Raw genomic sequence first — 19915 nt, 5'->3', positions numbered from 1 at the left:
GAAAGGATTTTGATTAGGAAAATGAAACTTTCAGAAATTGGTCTACAGGCTAAAGTATGTCCCGGGATGGTATTTTAAAGTACCCACCTCCACTCCTTCTCCCTTTAGAGGGCCCTAAAATTTGCCTAAATGACAGGTCTATACCTATTGAAAATTTGACAAAACAACATTTTCCCTTAATTTTCAGTTACCAGTTCCTTTTTCTCTGCCTTTAGTTTTGAAAATGCAATTCCTGTTATTTGAGTAGAATTTTGAGCCATATCAATGTTTTTTTCTAAATTTTTGGAAATATATTTGCATATCTTTAAAACCTTATAAAATAGGATTGAGCAAAGTTATGAAGCTGAAAACAATTTTGTTGTACTTTAGTTAAGCAGAAGATCTGTTTTGCAAGGTTTCACTTTTATAACACAAATATTTTTAAAGGTCATCAAAGGTCAGGGCCCTCAAGAGGGAGAAGGAGTGGAGGTAGTTGCTTCAAAATACCTTCCCAGGACATACTTTAGTCTGTAGATTTATCCCTGAAAGTTTCATTTTTCTAACCTAAACCCTTTCTGAGATTGCAAGAAGTCAATTAACTAGAATTTTACCGGAAATAATGCTGTATGGTGAATATAATGTTTTATTTTTTCGTATTTGATTTCCTGTCCTAGGCTATGCAATACTGGGACCGTACCTTTAGCCTACCCAAGATCCAGCCGAACCTAGGCTAGTAGCGGTTTTGGGCCTCATAATATGGGGCGACAAGGTGTACCACATGTTGGCTATGTCTTTATATAAAATAAAATAAGGTAAAATTCTAGTTATTTTTACCAGGGAGAGGGTCCCGCGGCTGACTGTTTACTTATAGAGTCGGTAGCGAGGCGCCGTAAACAATTTCTCCAACCCCAGGAACGGATCTGGATGAATTTGTAGTAGAAGCGATTATTATATTCGTAAAGAACAAAAAAAAAAGGCATCAAGTGGAATGTTCGCTTTATTGGTAAGTCAGTTATATGAACTGTCATATTTTTTTGAAAATTCGTCATTTTTAAGAGCTAAAGAAGTGTTTAAATCTCAATCTAAGGTAGAAGCGATTATTATATTCGTAAAGAGCATAACAAAAGGCATCAAGTGGTATATTCACTTTATAGGAAAGCCAGTTATATGAACTGCTATAATTTTATCGCTAATATTAGGTCACTTGACAATTATCTTAGGCCCATAGCCTATAGAAGGCCCGGATCATAAGACATCAAGAGGGGGGGAGGGGTAATAAGCTGATCTTTTTGCTTTATGGAACTTCTGGCATGGGTCTCAATTCATGAAAAAATAATGGGAGCAGGTAATATACCTTTTTTTAATGTGAGGGGGAGGGGAATTTTGTTGTTCTTGAACGCTGAAGGGTAATTTCCAATAAAAGTACCAAGATAAGGGTTTTTTTTTAACTTGAGGGGTTCTGCTAATTTTTTAGCAATCTCAATAATCTGTGAATGGAATATAATTACCAGAGTGCTACCAGTGCCCACGTATGCTCTGGATGGTTCATGAAAATTTCGTTAATTGATTTAACCATTTTTTGGACGTACTACTAAAATTCTCATTCAGCGCTATAGCCAGGGGCGAATCTCCCAACATTTTTTTTGAGGGGACGAGAGGGGTCCATATTTGGATATTCAAGGGGCATGGGCTAAGCTATATAATAATTTTTCTCCACATTATTAGGGGGAGCACTTCTCCCCCTTGCCCCCCTCCAAACGACACCCCTGACTATAGCTCGCTGATCCGGCACATAACAATTGACGTGGCTTAAACGAATAATAACGTTTGGTTGTATTTTTAGTCGATTAACTTTAGGAACTCGTATTTCAGCAGTTGGTTTTTGTACTTATTCTAAAATTTAATTTCTCTACTCTTTTCAAAACTTCACAGTTATGATGGAGGCAAAACTATTTAGGAGCCTGGTAAATTTTTCCTGAGTTGCTAGAGGGATTTTGTCAATAAAATAATTTATTCATATTGTATACTTATGACTGCTAATACAAATGTAATGCGAAACACCCAAGAAGCTTTTATTTCCTTTTTCTTGGCTAAATACATTTAGAAATAAAAATAATACTGTTAGAAGGAATTGTTAACTTTGGTGATAAACCGTAAAGAACTAATTAAAAATAGGATGTCAGAGGGCTTGTCAACTTACAGAAATGATGTACATAAGTTGACGCGTGTCAAACGTGGCGATGTTGTGTCAGGTGTTGCTGGGTCGTGCCATGCATGGTATAATTATCCCACGTGTGATAATGCTTCATTTGTGGCGTTCAGGGATGTAAAACATGAAATGAGACTGAAACGTGGCCAAATCTTTGTCAATACTTGTATGTAAGAACTTATAAGTTGTGAGGGTCCGGCATCAACTAAGCAGACCGTGAAAGGACAAAGAAATGCTAAAAGTATTGTCTTATTGCCACCCCACTCAAGATCTTGTATCGCGAACATGAGACAATAACAGGTTTTCATGGTCTTTATACCAGACAATATTAGCTTCGGCGCGGTGGGAGACTGCATTGTAGCTATATTTTAATCACATATTTAGTTGGTATTTTCGTTAGGTTAGTTTAGGTTATGTATTTAGTATAATGCGGTCTGGGCGGCCCACCTTCCACAATTCTTTGTTGTAGTTGTCGTAATTTTTGTTGATTAAGTATTATATTTTTGTCATATTTTGTTTTATTTCACTAGCATTAACCAAACTTCACTTCTCGATAGAACTTGAGTGTGGCGGTTATACATAAGCATCGGCTATCTTCTTGAATCATAAGTACCTATCGGGAAGCAGGGGATGAGGGGAGTTGCCCCCTCGATTTTGAAGATTACCTTTTTTCGTATTTTTACTATAAATTTATAAACAAACAAAAATACCTCCCCTAGATTTTTGGAAAAAAGATCGTCGTATGTTCGTGAAATAAAAGTAAAAAAATCCCTACCCTACTAAATTATCGTTAATTGGCATTACCCAGCACTCCAGCACCCATAGTACTTTGGAACTGTAATTTGTGCCAATTATTTTCCTGGTCAAACTGTACTTTTCGAATTCATAATACGGCAAATAATAATAATAATAATAATAAAAAACAAGAGCTAAGAGCTCATATGGCACTTGTGACGAGGCGAGAAGAGCTAAGAGCCAAGAGATCATATGGTATGAGCTCTAACAAAATTCTATGAATCAATAGACTGATTTAAAAAGGAAAATAAGAGGCTTAATGCCGGTCAGGATTTAATATAAGAGCTCTGAGTCACGATGTCCTTCTAAATATCAAAATTCATTAAGATCCGATCACCCACTCGTAAGTTATAAATACCTGATTTTTTTCTAATTTTTCCTCTCCCTTTAGACCCACAGATGGTCGGATCTGGGAAAACGACTTTATCCAAGTCAAATTGTGCAGCTCCCTGACACGCCTATCAATTTTCATCGTCCTAGCACGTCCAGAAGCACCAAACTCGCCAAATCACTGAACCCCTCCCCCCAACTTCCCCAAAGAGAGCGAATCCAGTACGATTCTGTCAATCACGTATCAATGACATTTGTTTATTCTATCCACCAAGCTTCATCCCGATTCCTACACTCCAAGTGTTTTTCCAAGATTTCCCCCTCCAACTCCCCCCAATGTCAAACGATATGGTCGGGATTTGAAATAAGAGCTCTGAGACATGAATTCTTTCTAAAAATCAAATTTCATTAAGATCCGATCATCTATTCGTAAGATAAAATACCCCAATTTTCACGTTTTCCAAGAATTCCGGTTTCCCCTCCAACTCCCCCCTACGTCACAGGATCTGGTCGGAATTGAAAATAAGAACTTTAAAGCACAAGATCCTTCTAAATATCAAATTTCATTAAGATCTGGTCACCCTTTCGTAAGTTACAAATACCTCAATTTTCAAAATTACCCCCCCTCCAATTCCACCAAAGAGAGCAGATCCGGTCCGGTTATGTCAGTCACATATCTTAGACGGGTTTTTATTCTTCCCATCCACTTTCATCCTGATCTCACCGCTTTAAGTATTTTCTAAGATTTCCGTTCCTCCTAACTGCCCCCCCCCCCCCAATTACGCTTGATCCCGTTGAGATTTAAAATAAGAGATCTGAGTTACGAGGTCCTTCTAAATATGAAGTTTCATGAAGATCCGATCACTCCTTCGTAAGTTAAAAATACGTCATTTTTTCTTATTTTTCAGAATTACCCCCCCCCCCAATAGATCGGATCCGTTCCAATTATGTAAATCACGTATGTAAGACTTCTGCTTATTTTTCCCACCAAGTTTCATTCTGATCTCTCCAATCTAAGCGTTTTCCATGATTTTAGGTTCCCCCACCCCAAACTTCCCCCAACGTCACCAGATCCAGTCAGGATTTAAAATATGAGCTTTGAGACACGATATGAGATGTATCTAGGACTTACGCTTATTTTTCCCACCAAGTTTCATCCCGATCCCTCCACTCCTAAGTGTTTTTCAAGTTTTAGGTTTCCCCCTCCCAACCCCCCCCCCCCCAATGTCACCAGATCTGGTCGGGTTTAAAATAAGAGCTCTGAGCCAAGATATCCTTCTAAATATCAAATTTCATTGAGATCCGATCACCTGTTCGTAAGTTAAAAATACCTCTTTTTTCTAATTTTTCAGAAATAACCCCCCCCCCCAACTATCCCAAAGAGAGCGGATCCGTTCCGTTTATGTCAATCATGTATCTAGCACTTGTGTTCATTTTTCCCACCAAGTTTCATCCCGATCCCTCCACTCTAAGTGTTCTCCAAGTTTTAGGTTTCCCCCTCCCAACTCCCCCCCCCCCCCCAATGTCACCAGATCCGGTCGGGATTTCAAAATAAGAGCTCTAAGACACGATATCCTTCTAAACATCAAATTTCATTGAAATCCGATCACCCGTTCGTAAGTTAAAAATACCTCATTTTTTTCTATTTTTTCAGAATTACCCCCCCCCCCCCAACTACCCCAAAGAGAGCGGATCCGTTCCGATTATGTCAATTTTGTGTCTGGGACTTGTGCTAATTTTTCCCATCAAGTTTCATCCCGATCTCTCCACTCTTAAGTGTTTTCCAAGATTTTAGGTTCCCCCCTCCAACTCCCCCCAATGTCATCAGATCCGGTCGGGATTTAAAATTCGAGCTCTGAGACACAATATCATTCCAAACATCAAATTTCATTAAGATCCCATCACCCATTCATAAGTTAAAAATAGTTCATTTTTTCTATTTCTTTCGAATTAACCGGCCCCCCACTCCCTCCCCCCAGATGGTCAAATTGGGAAAACTATTTCTAATTTAAGCTGGTCCCGTCCCTGATACGCCTGCCAAATTTCATCGTCCTAGCTTAGCTGGAAGTGCCTAAAGTAGCAAAACCGGGACCGACAGACAGACCGACAGAATTGGCGATTGCTATATGTCACTTGGTTAATACCAAGTGCCATAAAAACTCCGACCTGTCACTTACATCGGGCAAGGGGCCGTCTCGCGGGGATACTTGGTAATTTTCTGTACCGATAAGCTACTTATCTAACTCCAAAATAAACCATAATCTGTATGTTCAGAATAATGAGTGATGACCCACATTCTCCTCTATATCTGGCTCCATAAAAGGGAGGGGGCTGGGACGGAATTGTGAAAGCAATGATTGTTGTGTTTGACAATCATTGAATGGATGTCCGAAGGATGTGATTATTTTTTCCGTCTGATTCCTATCCTATAGGCAAAATTGTTCTATCTATGCTATAAAGGCCCATTCACAATGAAATTCTACTAGTAATGAGATTTATTCAGCGCTGTTTTCTGTGAAGATCTTTAGCAAAGGTCTTATCCTTATGTGGTGTACCAGACAAATTCATTAAAGTGAATAGTGCTATGTACGAGAATATTTCTGTTGCGGTTAAGGTAGGAAATGAGGTTAGAAGCTGGTTTTGTATTAAATCAGGAGTTACGCATGGTTGTGTTCTATCCCCCTTTGATGGACTTTGTCTTAAGGAGCCAAGGAAAGGCAATGGGAGACCACGGAATCAAATGGGGAGGAAAAACTCTCCTGGACTTAGATTATGCTGATGATTTAAGCATCCTAGATGAAAGTGTGAGCAAAATGAACGAACTTTTAGAGGTTTTGCGAGTTCAGGGTACTAGAAAAGGTTTGAAAATCAATGTTAAGAAGACTAAGTCACCAAGGCTAGGAAATAAATGAAGATGAAAAGGTGACTTTTCAGCAGGTCGTCCTCGTCCGGGGTGGGAGGATGTCATAGAGAAAGATTTGAAGGAAATAGGAACTTCTTGGGATGGTGTAAAGAGGGAGGCTCTGAATAGATTGGGATGGAGGAGGAGCGTGCGGTGCTGTGTTGGCCTCAGGCGGCTTGGTGCTACGGTGGGTTGTTAGTAGTAGTAATAGTATTAATCTAAACCAATCCGTTTTTTTTGGTAGAATTTTCTGATTGGCTAGCAATTTTCGTGGAAATTTCTGATTGGCTCAAATTAGCGCTTGTTAAACCCTTGTATTAGTAAAATCCCATTGTGAATGGGCCCCAGGAACAATACCTTGTCTCAAGATATTCACACTTCATTTCCTTCTTTTGTCACTCGAAGACAGTCAAAAAAAAGATCTTATGCTAAGAAATAAACCTTTGTATAAAGAGCTAGCTCTTGATTAAAATATAAACAAACAAACCCGAAACGCATTTTGCAGTTTTCAGGCTCGTTTATATGATTGTCACGTAATGTTGTGGGAAATAACGCCTTTTGTGCTACTAGAGCTGAAATTATATTAAACCTAGCCTCTTGTCTTTCGTGAACTCTTACAAAATGTATTTTAGTTGGTCTTACTAATGGTACATTCACACTACGCCGTAAGAACAGTGGCGTTGATTAGGAGGCAAGGGGGGTCAGTTGCCCCCCAATACGCTGGAGAAAAACATTATTATATAGTCCATGTCCCTTGACTCCCCGGATGTGGACCTCTCTTGCCAGCCCCCCGCCCCAATAAAACGCTGAAGCTAACTCACTGCGTAAGAACCTTTGACACTACTATCAAATGTTATGCTTTGCAATCTAACGAAGCAAATTCTATGAGTAACCTTGGCAGTGCCGAGTAGACTGGAGCTCTGGATAGAGTTTATGTGAGCAAGTTTAAGTTACGTTATGGGAAAATCCACGTAGTAGTAACTAAATGGAATTTCTGGATTATTAATTTGTAAATTTTGAAAACAGATTAATAAAATTTTCCTGGAAAGACTTACACGATTGGTCCAAGAAAATGTACAGAGCATTGCATGAAGTCTTAGGTTATTTTGTGTTTACTAATTTATTTTCAAAACTTATTAGTCACTCAACCAGAAATTCCATTATGTTGCTGCTCTGCTGAACTTTTCTGTATCATAACAAAATGATGCAACCTAAAATTCTAAGTAGAGCTCGTGTCCACCTGGGAATGTCTAGATTACCGGTAAAATTTGCTCCGTGAGATTGCACAACGTAACATTAGTCCTAAGTTATGCTACTTTGAAAGTTTTTATGGTGTAGCTAGCGTAGAAAATTACCTACGCAGTGTGAAAGCCGCATAAGTCCAAATATTATTATAGCAAACACGTTAAGAGCAACATTGGGAATCATTCAGTTGTGCTTTACAGTTGATTAAATATTAAAAACGAGTTTTTTTTCAACTGAAAATAAGGAGCAACATTAATGCTGGGCAATCCAGTGTCCCCTTCATGGAAGATTCTTCTCCCCCAAGAAAAGTTCCTCATGGAAAGATTCTCCCACGTAACTACCCCCTCCCCTCAAAAGAAAAAATACCCCCTGAAAATGTCTACATGCTTCCCAATAACCTATACAACATGTAAACAATGGGCAAAGTTCAGAACTTGCAGCTCTTTCCTCGGGGACTGTGGGGGAATAAGTCGTCTTCATAGACATAGTTATTTGGTTCTTCGATTATACTGAACAAAATGGCTATCCCGAAATTTTTATCCGGTGACTTGAAAAATGAGCATTGGAGGGGGTCTAGCTGCCCTCCAATTTTTCTGGTCACTTAAAATGGGCACTAGAACTTTTAACTTCTGTTCGAATGAGCCCTCTCGCAACATTCTAGGACCACTGGGTCAATACGATTACCCCTGGGAAAAATAACAAATAAACACGCATCCGTGATCTTCCTTCTGGCAAAAAATACAAAATTCTGCATTTTTGCAGATAGGAGCTCGAAGCCTCTACAGTAAGGTTCTCTGATATGCTGAGTCTAATGGTATGATCTTCATTAAGATTCTGTGACTTTTAGGGGACGTTTTCTCCTTTTTTTCGAAATCAGGCAAATTTTCTCAGGCTCGTGACTTTTAATGAGTAGGACTACTTGATAAAACTTGTATATTTAAAATCGGCATAAAAATCCGATTCTTTTGATGATCTATTGGCATCAAAATTCAGTTTTTATAGTTTCGGTTACTATTGAGCCGGGTTGCTCCTTACTTACAGTTTGTTACCACAACTGTTTGAAAAATGGCCCTTCATCGGAATTATTGTTCCTTCATAATTATATTCCACCGATTTAATGGTTATCTCTATGAATAGAAATGTATCTGAAATTTAGTAGACAGGCATGAAGGTAGGGATTGATATGTTTTACGGGTGGGGAAAGACTAATCAAAACTAAAAACTGTCGAATTTGGGAATATTGTGAAACAAATTTACATGTAGCGAAAAAAAAATGTTTCAAAAATTGTCCTAATTTTTGTTAAAACAATCTCTTCATTCAGAGAAAAATCTTAAAAAATAATACATAATTTAGACTTATATATCTACGGAAGACGTACTTTGGAGATATTTTAATGTAAACATAATTTTTCCTTCACCCGTCTCAAGATATAAGGATATTTGCTTCTTTGGCTCCTTAGCAAAAATACCCTAAAAATTTAGTCTTAAAAAAAAAATTATTTGAGATATCCATTCCCACAGAAGCTTCTGCCTTCTCCTCTCTCATCAAAACAATATGTCTCTATTTAAAGGTGTTACATAAACTGGATAGAATTAAGAATTTATGTTGCAAGGTTTTCAAATCTATTTGAAATTTTGCAATGTTGTAATGTTGTAATGTTTTTTTGGAAAAGTAAGAAATGTCTGTGCTTTTTAGTCAATTTCATGAAGCTTTAAACCTTTTTTTTGTTTCAATTTTTTTTCACCCAACAATATCGATTTCTTTTCTACTTTTCATTTACAAGAAATAGTTCTGTCAAGGAAAGTGTGACAAATGGTACCTTTGACCTTTTAGACGTCAGATTTTGGCAATGACATTGGCTGTTTGACAACAGTACTATTTTTATTAGGTGGCCTCTCCCATCATTTCTATTCATATGCATATTTTAATCGATGGACTTCCTCTATTTTTCTAAAAAGAATTTTTAGTGACCGAAAGTTGAGAGAAAGACTATTCTGATGCAAGGATTAGAATATTTTAAATAGTTTAAGCATATTAGATGAAAGTGTGAGCAAAATGAATGAATTTTTAGAGGTTTTACGAGTTCAGGGTGCTAAAATAGGCTTGAAAATTAAAGTTAAGAAGACCAAGTCACTAAGGCTAGGAATAAGTGAAGATGAACAGGTGACATTAGGTAACGAAAAGATTGATCAGGTTGGGAGCTTCAGTTACCTTGGTAGTATTATTAGTAAAGATGGTGGGAGCAGTGAAGATGTTAAAAGTAGAATAGCTAAAGCTCAGGGTGTTTTTTCACAGTTAAAAAAAGTTTGGAAGAATAGAAAGATAAGTCTGCATACCAAGATTAGAATATTGGAAGCTACAGTGATGACAGTGGTCAAATATGGCTCTGAAGCATGGGTGCTCCGAAAAGCAGATGAAAATTTACTAGATTTTTTCCAGAGAAATTGCCTACGGATTGTTCTGGGAACCCGGCTGACTGACAGTATTTCAAACAGTAGGTTGTACGAAAAGTGTGATTCAATCCTGCTTTCTGGGGCTATAATGAAAGAAAGGTTGAGATGGCTAGGCCACGTTCTACGGATGAAGGATGACAGATTACCGAAGATTGTCCTTTTTGGCCAACCGTCTGGGGCTACACGGAAAGCAGGTCGTCCTTGTCTGGGTTGGGAGGATGTCATAAATAAAGATTTAAAGGAAATGAGAACTTCCTGGGAGGGTGTAAAGCGGGAGGCTTTAAATAGATTATGTTGGAGGAGGAGCGTAGCTGTGTTGGCCTCAGGCGGCTTGGTGCTGCAGTGAGTTATTATTATTATTAGTAGTAGTAGTAGTAGTAGTAGTATGTTAGCTTATATTGGGTCTTCTATGCACCTCTATGTCTTAAAGTACCAATGATAGTGAAAATGAATTCAAATTGTATGAATTCGGTAGAATAGAAATGGTGTAAAAATAAATGAGGATTTCTATTAAGCCCCCATGTCTAAGTTTTACAGTTTTGGCAGTAGGGGGTTCCAAATTACAAAAAGAAAGAAAACAGCCTAAGAAAGTGTTGGCCTAGCTTTTCTTTGAAGGTGTTGGTGACTTCGAAAATCAGCAGATTCTTTAATGTTTGGAATTTTACGGACGGAAAACGTCACATTTAATGAATTAGTTTTTCTTATCACCTTCCACAGTTTAACGCGGCAACACTGACAGAAAATCGGTACACAGTAATTTTGAAGTAACCAGAAGAGAGATCGTAGAAAATCGATTTCAGTTTTGAATAGACCTAAGATGGGTCCAAAGGGTAAAAAAGGTTGTATTTTAATGTCTGGTACTCGATTTCGTTGTAATTATATTAAGAAGTTCACACTTGATAAAGCGACGAGGGTCTAAAATAGGGGTAGCCATGACAGATTCTGTGCACCAGCACAAGTTTTTCGAATTGAAATATATTTCAAGCTTGTTGCATTTTGTGCTCTTCAATAGCTAAAATACACAAAAGAGTGCGTCATGGGTTGACTCCTTCCCCCTAATCTAGTTCAACGGTACGTGCTTGCTGATGAATATCAGATAAGTAAAAAAATTTTTTTTGCTTGATGGTCTGTAACTTTTTCGTGGACGAAACAAGAGAGAGAGAGAGAGAGAGAGAGAGAGAGAGAGAGAGAGAGAGAGAGAGAGAGAGAGAGAGAGAGAGAGAGAGAGAGAGAGAGAGAGAGAGAGAGAGAGAGAGAGAGAGAGAGAGAGAGAGAGAGAGAGGAGAGAGAGAGAGAGAGAGAGAGAGAGAGAGAGAGAGAGAGAGAGAGAGAGAGAGAGAGAGAGAGAGAGAGATCACTATGAAGAAAACAAGGTCTGTAGATAGAAAAGACAAAACTAAGACGACAGGAATATTTCGCTTGTATGAAAAAAGATACGAAAACGTTACGAAAAATTAACGTTATGTTACGAAGACAAAGATAAAAACCAAATTAACCTAAATTCAAATACAATCCAAAACCAAGAAATAAAAAGAACAAAAATCTATATATACAATTGTCGCTACTTTAACTGAGCGCCACAGAAGCTAGATACAGATGTTTCAATGAGAACACTAAAGCGACTGGATAAAAATAAAATGATATGAAATAATTATGATTTTGTGGAATAATCCTATTGCCTGCTACTACTGCTGCAGTTCTCCGGGCTCTCGTATTTAATCTAATCCCTTGGTGATTTTGTAAAACTTTATTTCCCTCGTCAGACATTGGTTCACTTTTAAGGAGAATGTTATATATCGTTTCAATACTTAAATTACCTGTATCTCTATTAGTTTTTACATTCTCCGACTTGCAGAAAAACACCATTCGAACAACACATTTATTTTGGAGCGAAAACGCATAAAAATATTTGGAAAATTGCAGGTATGGTGCGAAAAAATTGCAGCTATTTTTCAAACAGTTCATTGTAACCATTGTAACGAATTGTAAGTAAGGAACGATGCGGTCCAATAGTGACTGAAACTCTAAGAAGCAGAGTCTTGGCAAAGAATCGAATTTTGTTGCTCATTCAAAGTATATCAAATTCATCAAGTTTTATGTTACTCATCAAAAGTTACGAGTCTGAGAATATTTGCCCTATTTTTGTAAAAAGGTGGAAACACCCCCAAAAACATCAAGTGATCTTAATAAAAACAACATCATAAGATTCGATTCTTCATATCAGATAACCTTACTATAGAGGTTTCAAGCTCCTACATACTAAATGTGGAATTATGCATTTTTTGCCAGAAGCAAGATCATGGATGCATCGTGTCGAACCAGTTATCCTATAAGATCGGAAGAGGACTCACTTAATCGGGAATCAAAAGCTCTTGTGCCCTTTTTAATTTCACAAAATATTTGAGGGCAGCCAACCCCCCTCTCACGCCTAATTTTTTCCTAAAGTCGCCTGGTCAAAATTTTGGGATAACCATTTTATTCAGCATAGTCGAAAAACTTGGTAACTATGTCTGAGGATGACTTGAACCCCCAGAGCCCCGGGGGTATGAGTACAAGCTATGAACTTAGCCTATTGTGTACATATAGTATTGGCTAATGGGAAGCATATAGATACTTTTCGTCGGGTGATTTTCTTACGGGAGGAGGGGGAGGTTAAGTGGAAACGATCCGAAATTAAATAAACAATTAAGTTTTTTAACTGAATGTAAGGAGCGACATTAAAACTTAAAACGAACATAAATTATTACGAATATGAGGAGGGTTGTCCCCTCCTCAATACCTCGCTTTTACGCAAAATTTTGATCTTTTGCCCCAATTCTTTGAGTCTTGAAACACAAGGGCTGTTTTATTAGAATCAGAAGCTTTTTAAAAGCTTCTACTAAAAACTTTTGTTTTCAAATATAAAACAGTTTTATAAATAAAAGTTGAAATATATATGCCTCTTCAAATGGTTTTAGAAAATGACGAAGATGCGATCACATGGGAAATACAAGAAAATGTAAGACAAATCCGTAATTTTCGAATGCCTGAGGATAGGAATCCTTTGTGGATAGTAGTGACAATTTTTCCTAATATTTCTACAAGGGTTCTAAGGGCATTTTTAGACCACCTAATAATGTTTTTGAGCATGAACCCCCAAAACTTGGACCTGTTAGCACCCATGCATATTATTAATTTCAAAATTCATTAAAGGTGCTTCATTTTAACCAGTAGCTTGTTGTATTTTATAGGGGGCGAGGTTTAATACCTTAGTTTAGTAGTATTTGGCTGTTTTTCAACTTTTCCTCTTGCATCACTTCGCAAGTCTTTCTCTAGGACTTATAGATCTAGCGTTGCCCTTGGAAACAAAATGTAATGATTTCCAATGTTCCAGAGAAATTCTCCCTGAATTTTTGCTACGACTCGAAGTGGCTTGAGTCTCGGGAACGTGTTTCTATGCCAAAGGATTAAGTCGGCTTCAAAAGGTAGTTTTCTTTTGTTTCTCAAAAAAGGGTTCTTATACAGGGGTTCAAACGGATTCTTGAATGACTCGGAAGATCCATGCAACGACGAAAGTGCAAAACACGTGCTTCCGTGACGAAGGGTTTAGATTGGGTTTTGAACCTGTTCTTTTCAGAGAAGAGATTCATAGGATTCGTAGTAACGTGTATTAAAACAGTTCGTGGTAACGAACTGCTAGTAAGGAAGGACCCGGCTCAGTAGCGAAACTCTAAAAAAACTGATTTTGGATAGCAATAAATACATCAAAAGAATCAAATTTTTATGCTGATTTCAAATATACGAGTTTCATCAACTTTAGTCTTGCCCATCAATAGTTACGAGCCTGAGAAAAGTTGCCTTATTTTTAAAAAAGGGAGAAATGTCCGCTAACAGTCATAGAACCTTAATGAAAACCACACCATCAACTTCAAAGTATCGAAGAACCCTGCTGTAGAGGTTTCAAGCTCCTATCTGCAAAAATGGATAATTTTGTTGTTTTTTTTGCCTCAAGAAAGATCATGGAAGCGTGTTCATTTATTTTTTTTTTCATGGGTGGTCGTATCGACCCATTGTTTCTAGAATATCGTGGAAGGGCTCATTTGAACGGAAATTAAAAGTTCTAGTGCCCTTTTTAAGTGACCAAAAATGGAGGGTAACTCGGCCCCCTCCCACGCTCACTTTCCCTACAAGTAACCCGATAAAAATTTTGAGACAGCCATTTTTTTTTCAGCTTGGTCGAAAAATATAATAACTATGTCTTTTAGGATGACTTAATCCCCTATAGTCCCCGTGGGAAATGCCGCAAGTTATGAACTTTAGCCAATGTTTACATATAGTATTGGTCATTGGGAAGTATACAACCGTTTTCAGGGGGTAGGCTATTGTTTCTGGTAGTGGGAGGTCAGGGGTTGCGTGGGAGCATCTTTCCATGGAGGAAGTTTCCATGGGGAAGGGACATTGCTATGAAGAAGGTGTCAGACTTTCCAGCATTATTAAAAAAAAAACGATCAGAAATTAAATAATAAAAACAAATTTTTTCAACTGAAAGTAAGGAGCAACACCAAAACTTAAAACGAACACAAATTATTATATGTATGAGGTGGTTCACCCCCTGATCAAACCCCACTCTTTCCTCAATTTTTTTAGTACTTTTGTAAGAGCTATTTATTCTAATTAAATGGCCTTTGTGATTAATGGGGTCATTCTTGAAGAATTGGAATAACATTCGAACTTAAGCGTAGTGAGCGAGGTATCGACTAGGGGGCGAACCCCCTAATATAAATAATGAAAATATACGAATATAGAAGTTCGTTACGTAAGTTGATTCGTTCTATATTTATTACTAATAAAAACGTTCGTAAATAAAATTAGAAGTTTTAGTGCCCTTTTTAAGTAACCGAAAAAATTGGAGGGCAACTACGCCCCCTTCTCTGCTCCTTTTGTCTCAAAATCGTCCGATCAAAATTTCGAGAAAAAATTTTTTTAAAAAAAAAGTAAAATTAATATATGTAAATTTCAATTTAATTATTCATGTACGGTGAGCAAAAATCATAACCTGCATTAATTCAAAAACGTTCAGAAATTAAATAACAAAAACAAATCTTTTTAACTGAAAGTAAGGAGCTACATTAAGGCTTAAAACTAACAGAAATTATTCTGTATATGAAAGGAGCTGTCCCCTACTCAACACCTCGCTCTTTCCGCTAAAGTTTTACTCTTTCTCACAACTCTATCTTTTTAAACAATAAAAAAATTTAGCGTAAGGAGCGAGGCACTGAGGAGGGGACAGCCCCTTTCATGTAAGGAAAATTTCTGTTCGTTTTAAGATTTAATGTCGCTCCTTACTTTCAGTTAAAAAAACTTGTTTTTTTCTTTCTAATACAGCTCCTGTTCCCCATGTATTCCTCCAAAAAATTTGATTGCTTAAGTTTTCATTTTCTTTCACATTTTTTTTTTTTTGGGGGGGGGGGCATAAATCGAAAACTAATAGTCGCCAGTCTATATCAGAAACGGAATAAAACGGAACTTTTTGGCTTTTGCGTTTGATCCTGTATTAATTCTCAGGATTGATAAAACCTGGAAACGAAGTAGTTACAAAGTTAACCGGCCACGTCTTAGGTTAGGCACGCACAAATGAATCTTTAGGAGGGGCAGTAATAAAGAATTTTTTGGGGGGAAGAAGGGCCAACAAAAAAAACCATCAAAACTTTATTTGTTGATTAGAATAAGAATTACCCAGAAATCCCGAAACAAAGGATTTCGAGGTGGGCGTTAGGCCGGGCCTGAGGCTCTCTGCCTGTACCCCTGCCTGAGGTCCCATCTCATCTAGAACTTCATCCGCTAGGCTGCACTGATTCAATAAAGATGTATCGTACCAATTTAGTATAGGAATTTGTTACAGGAGGTGCAAATTAGTCAGAGCGTACAAAAACGGGAAAATTGTAAGGAAATGTAGGTTTCCCCTGCATTCGCTCTATTCCTTTGCTATGTAAACGCCCTCTCTGTGTACGTGTCAGTAGGGAGCTTGAAACCTAGGGACTTTCTTGTTCGGTAATCCCTTTTAAGCTTGGCTCCAAAGAAATTAGGTTTACTCTCAACTTAGTATCAAATCCCTAAGCTTAATAAAAGCGATTCCCATCCATTGGACGTCCTTAGTCACGGACTTGTTTGGATTCAGATTTAAGGCTTGTTAATATTGCTTTCTGTCTATCAGCAGTGGAATATGAGAATTTGAGAAAGTTTCGAGAAAGGGAGATTAGATGACTTGACTTTAAAGGGATAAACAATGGAATGATTCAGAGTGTAGCACTTGTTTCTATACATTGGACTTACCTAGTGGGTGCTTGCTCACATCCCTCGAAATTCGAAACTTTCTTGAATTTCCGGGCACTTCGGATTTAAAACGTCAAATAAATTCTTGTTATCGTTGTCCCCTGTCCTGAAAAATATTTTTTATAGCCTCTCCCTGGAAAAAAAATCCTGCATATGTGCCTGCCCTGTACAGGGAAAGTAAATACAAAAGAGACTTCATGATTCTTTAACTGACTAGGGTATCAAGAACCTGCTTTAATGAACCCAGCAACCTTTAAAAACTCGTCTACTCTGTTACACGAGGGTCTTTTTTTTGACCGCAAGGTGCTTGGATTGAAGGGGGCTCATGGAGATGTCAAATGACTTGATTGTAAAAGGATTTGTTTGTGAGTTGAGGGTCTACGAATTGATAAAGGGGTTGTACATTGTGTCATAAGTGTAAGCGACTTTTCGCCCCTAGCTTTGAATTTGTCCCCTTGGGCACGCGCGCTATTATCTTGCCCTCTAATATAGGCTGTCAGTTGGAGAAGGCTACTATTTGACTTAGCAATAATTTATAGTCAGCGTTTGGTTATCTTTGTAACCAACTGCTCGCAGCAGTAGTAACAATATACCCAGGAACTCAGTCAGAAAACCAGTTAAACCTGTCATCGTAAGATTTTCGTATTTTTGTTCTAGATTTTGTGCTTCTAAAATATTGGCACCATATACAATTTAGTTTTCTTTTTTTGGTACCCTTCGTCCATTCGTTCCTCAAGGGGCTACTAAATTAATAACAAAGTAAGTTTTTTTTTCAATAATTATTGTTGAAATTTGTATAGGCCTACAAATTGCAAAATAAATAGAATTGTGTTTAGTATTCAATTCATATTCCTTTTTCCTTAGGAATACCTAGGAATATTGTAAGTGCCTTAATGTCTTATATTTTGTATTTATAATATTGTATTCATTTTATGCTCTGGGACGCATAGTCCTAGTGGCGGTACATTGCCAGATTCCTGTACTGTTGGGTTTTGAGTTAATAACAGTTATCATATTGTACCAAACCTCTACATGTAACGTCATTTAAGCTTCTCGTCAATTCCAAGTAGGTATGTTTCGGATAATTAGTCAGACTGACCCTAAGGAAACACTATCCTAGTTTTAATCACCTTAGGACCGTCCACTTACCCCCTCCAAGGGCAAGCTTAACAACCATCATAGTACCATGATAAAATATACTCTACTACATCTGCTGGCCTGCGGAAAACTGGGTGGAGAAGACTAAATAAAATTGTATTAAGTGTAGATATAGGTGTATTATTAATAGTATTTATAGTTTTATTAATGCTAGTAATCAATGTAAACTGGTTAATGCAGTAGAGCCGTATTACACTAAATAATAAAGGATTTGCATCACAAACTAAAAGAATAAAATATAAGATAAATCGTAAAGAAAAATTGGTACTTGTGTATTATTCAGGACACACTTAATAAGTAAAGTTAGGTTGTTTCATGAAATAGACTACGATGCGAAAATCCGGTTTCATAGCCACTAAGTCAGAACTCAATTAAGTTTGCTACGCATAGTGGTAGAAGATAGTGTCTGAATATGGATTTTGAAATGAAGATTTGGGATTTGCCAAAGACTGAAAAAGAGGCATTTATATTATTTTCGTAATAAAGTATTATAATTTTTATCATGTTTTGTTTTATTTCATTAGCTTTTTCAAAGGTTTGGGCTATATATTTGCACATTAGGGGGGATTTTTTACGAATGTTTTTATTAGTAAAAGATATACGTAACTTACAAAATAGCTTACGTAACGAACTTCTGTATTCTCATGTTTTTATTACGTATATGACGGGGTTCACCCCCTCGTCAGTACCTCGCTCTTTACACTAAAGCTTAAATTTTGTCCCAATTTCTTAAGAATGACCCCTGAATCACAAAAGCCGTAGAATAAATAGTTGAAATTACTAAAAATACTTTAGCGTAAAGAGCGAGGTATTAGGAGGAGGTGAGCCCATCATATGCGTAATAATTTCTGTTCGTTTTAAGTTTTAATGCTTCTCCTTACTTTCAGTTGAAAAAACTTTTTCATATTTATTTTTTCATTGTTTCTTTAATAATACTAGAAAATCCTGCGCTCCCTTCATGAAAATTTTCTTCCCCCATGACAAATTCCTCCAAGGAAAGTTCCCAAGCATATCCCCTTCTTCTCACCCCCAACCTAAAAATCCCCCTGAAAACGTATGTACACTTCCAAATAACCATTGCTATATGTAAGCACTGTTCAAAGTTTGTAACTTGTAGCCCCTCCCACGGGGACTGTGGAGGAGTAAGTCGCCCTCAAAGACATAGTTGTAAGTTTTTTGACTACGCTGAAGAAAATGGCTATCTCAGAATTTTGATCCGGTGATTTTGGGAAAATAATTAGCGTGGGAGGGGGTCTAGGTGCCCTCCAATTTTTAGGTCACCTAAAAAGGGCTCTAGAACTTTTATTTCCGTTAGAATGAGCCCTCTCGCAAGATTCTAGGACCACTGGGTCGATACGATCACCCCTGGAAAAAAGAACAAAAAACAAACAAACAAATAAACACGCACCCGTGATCTGCCTTCTGGCAAAATACATAGAACCTAGACATAGGAAATAGACATAGACATAGACATAGTTAGACATTAAAACGAAATTTGCATATCAATTTTTTTTGGCTTCTTGACTTTCTCATAGTCTTAATCGGAAGATTTTGAGAAAAAAGGAGAGAGGGAGGAGGCCTAGTTGCCCTCCAATTTTTTGATTACTTAAAAAGGCAACTAGAACTTTTAATTTTTTACGAACGTTTTCGTTAGTAAAAATTATATGTAACTTACGAATTAACTTACGTAACGAACTTCTATATTCGTATGTTTTTCTTGCGTATATTAAGGGGTTCACCCCTCTTCGATACCTCGCTCTGTACACTAAAGCTTAAATTGTGTCCCAATTCCTCAAGAATGACCTCTGAATCACGAAGGCCGTAGAATAAATAGTTAAAATTACTAAAAACACTTTAGCGTAAAGAGTGAGGTATTACGAGCAGGTAAACCTCATATGCGTAATAATTTCTGTTCGTTTCAAGTTTTGATGCAGCTCCTTACTTTCAGAAGAAAAAAATTTTCACATTTATTTTTTCATTGTTTTTTTTTCAAATAACGCTAGAAAATCTTGAGCCGCCTTCATTGAAATTCTGTTCCCCCATGAGAAATTCCTCCGTGGAAATATCCTACCACATAGCCCCCCCTCAAATCTCTCACCTAAACCCAAAAAATCCCCCTGAAAACGTCTGTGCACTTCCAAGGAACTATTACTATATATAAACACAGGTCAAAGTTTGTAACTTGCAGCCACTCCCACGGGGATTGCGGGGGAGTAATTCGTCCCCAAGGACATAGTTATTAAGTTATTTGACTACGGTGAACAAAATAGCTATCTCAGAATTTTGATTCAGTGACTTTGGGGAAAAAATAAGCGCGGGAGGGAGCATAGGGGCCCCCCAATTTTTTGGTAATTTAAAAAGGGCACTAGAACTTTTAATTTCCATTAAAATGAGCCCTCTCGAGACATTCTAGGACCACTGAGTCGATACGATCACCCCTGGGGAAAAAAAAACAAACAAAAAAAAAACAAAACAAATAAACATGCATCCGTGATTTGTCTTCTGGCAATAAATGCGAAATTCCACATTTT

The 19915-nt window shown here is 37.4% G+C and overlaps 1 protein-coding gene across 7 annotated transcripts in view; it reads left to right on the top strand.

Moving 5' to 3' along the window:
• Positions 1-19915, top strand: part of LOC136030402 (sodium/potassium-transporting ATPase subunit alpha-B) — a 115477-nt gene that overhangs the window by 15050 nt on the left and 80512 nt on the right. For 2 of the 7 annotated variants that reach the window (XM_065709354.1, XM_065709349.1), the window contains exon 1: positions 816-982. The exons of 3 other annotated variants lie outside the window; for them this stretch is intronic. The gene's annotated coding sequence lies outside the window, so the exon portion shown is untranslated. Of the gene's footprint in view, positions 1-815; positions 983-16932; positions 16986-19915 lie in introns of those variants that run through there. 2 more of the 7 variants (XM_065709351.1, XM_065709347.1) reach the window with 1 other exon arrangement.

The sequence above is a fragment of the Artemia franciscana genome, chromosome 8 (assembly GCF_032884065.1).
Source record: "Artemia franciscana chromosome 8, ASM3288406v1, whole genome shotgun sequence".
NCBI classification, from domain to species: domain Eukaryota; kingdom Metazoa; phylum Arthropoda; class Branchiopoda; order Anostraca; family Artemiidae; genus Artemia; species Artemia franciscana.
Note: the sequence above shows the minus strand (reverse complement) of the source record. Positions and strands in the feature narration are given on the sequence as shown.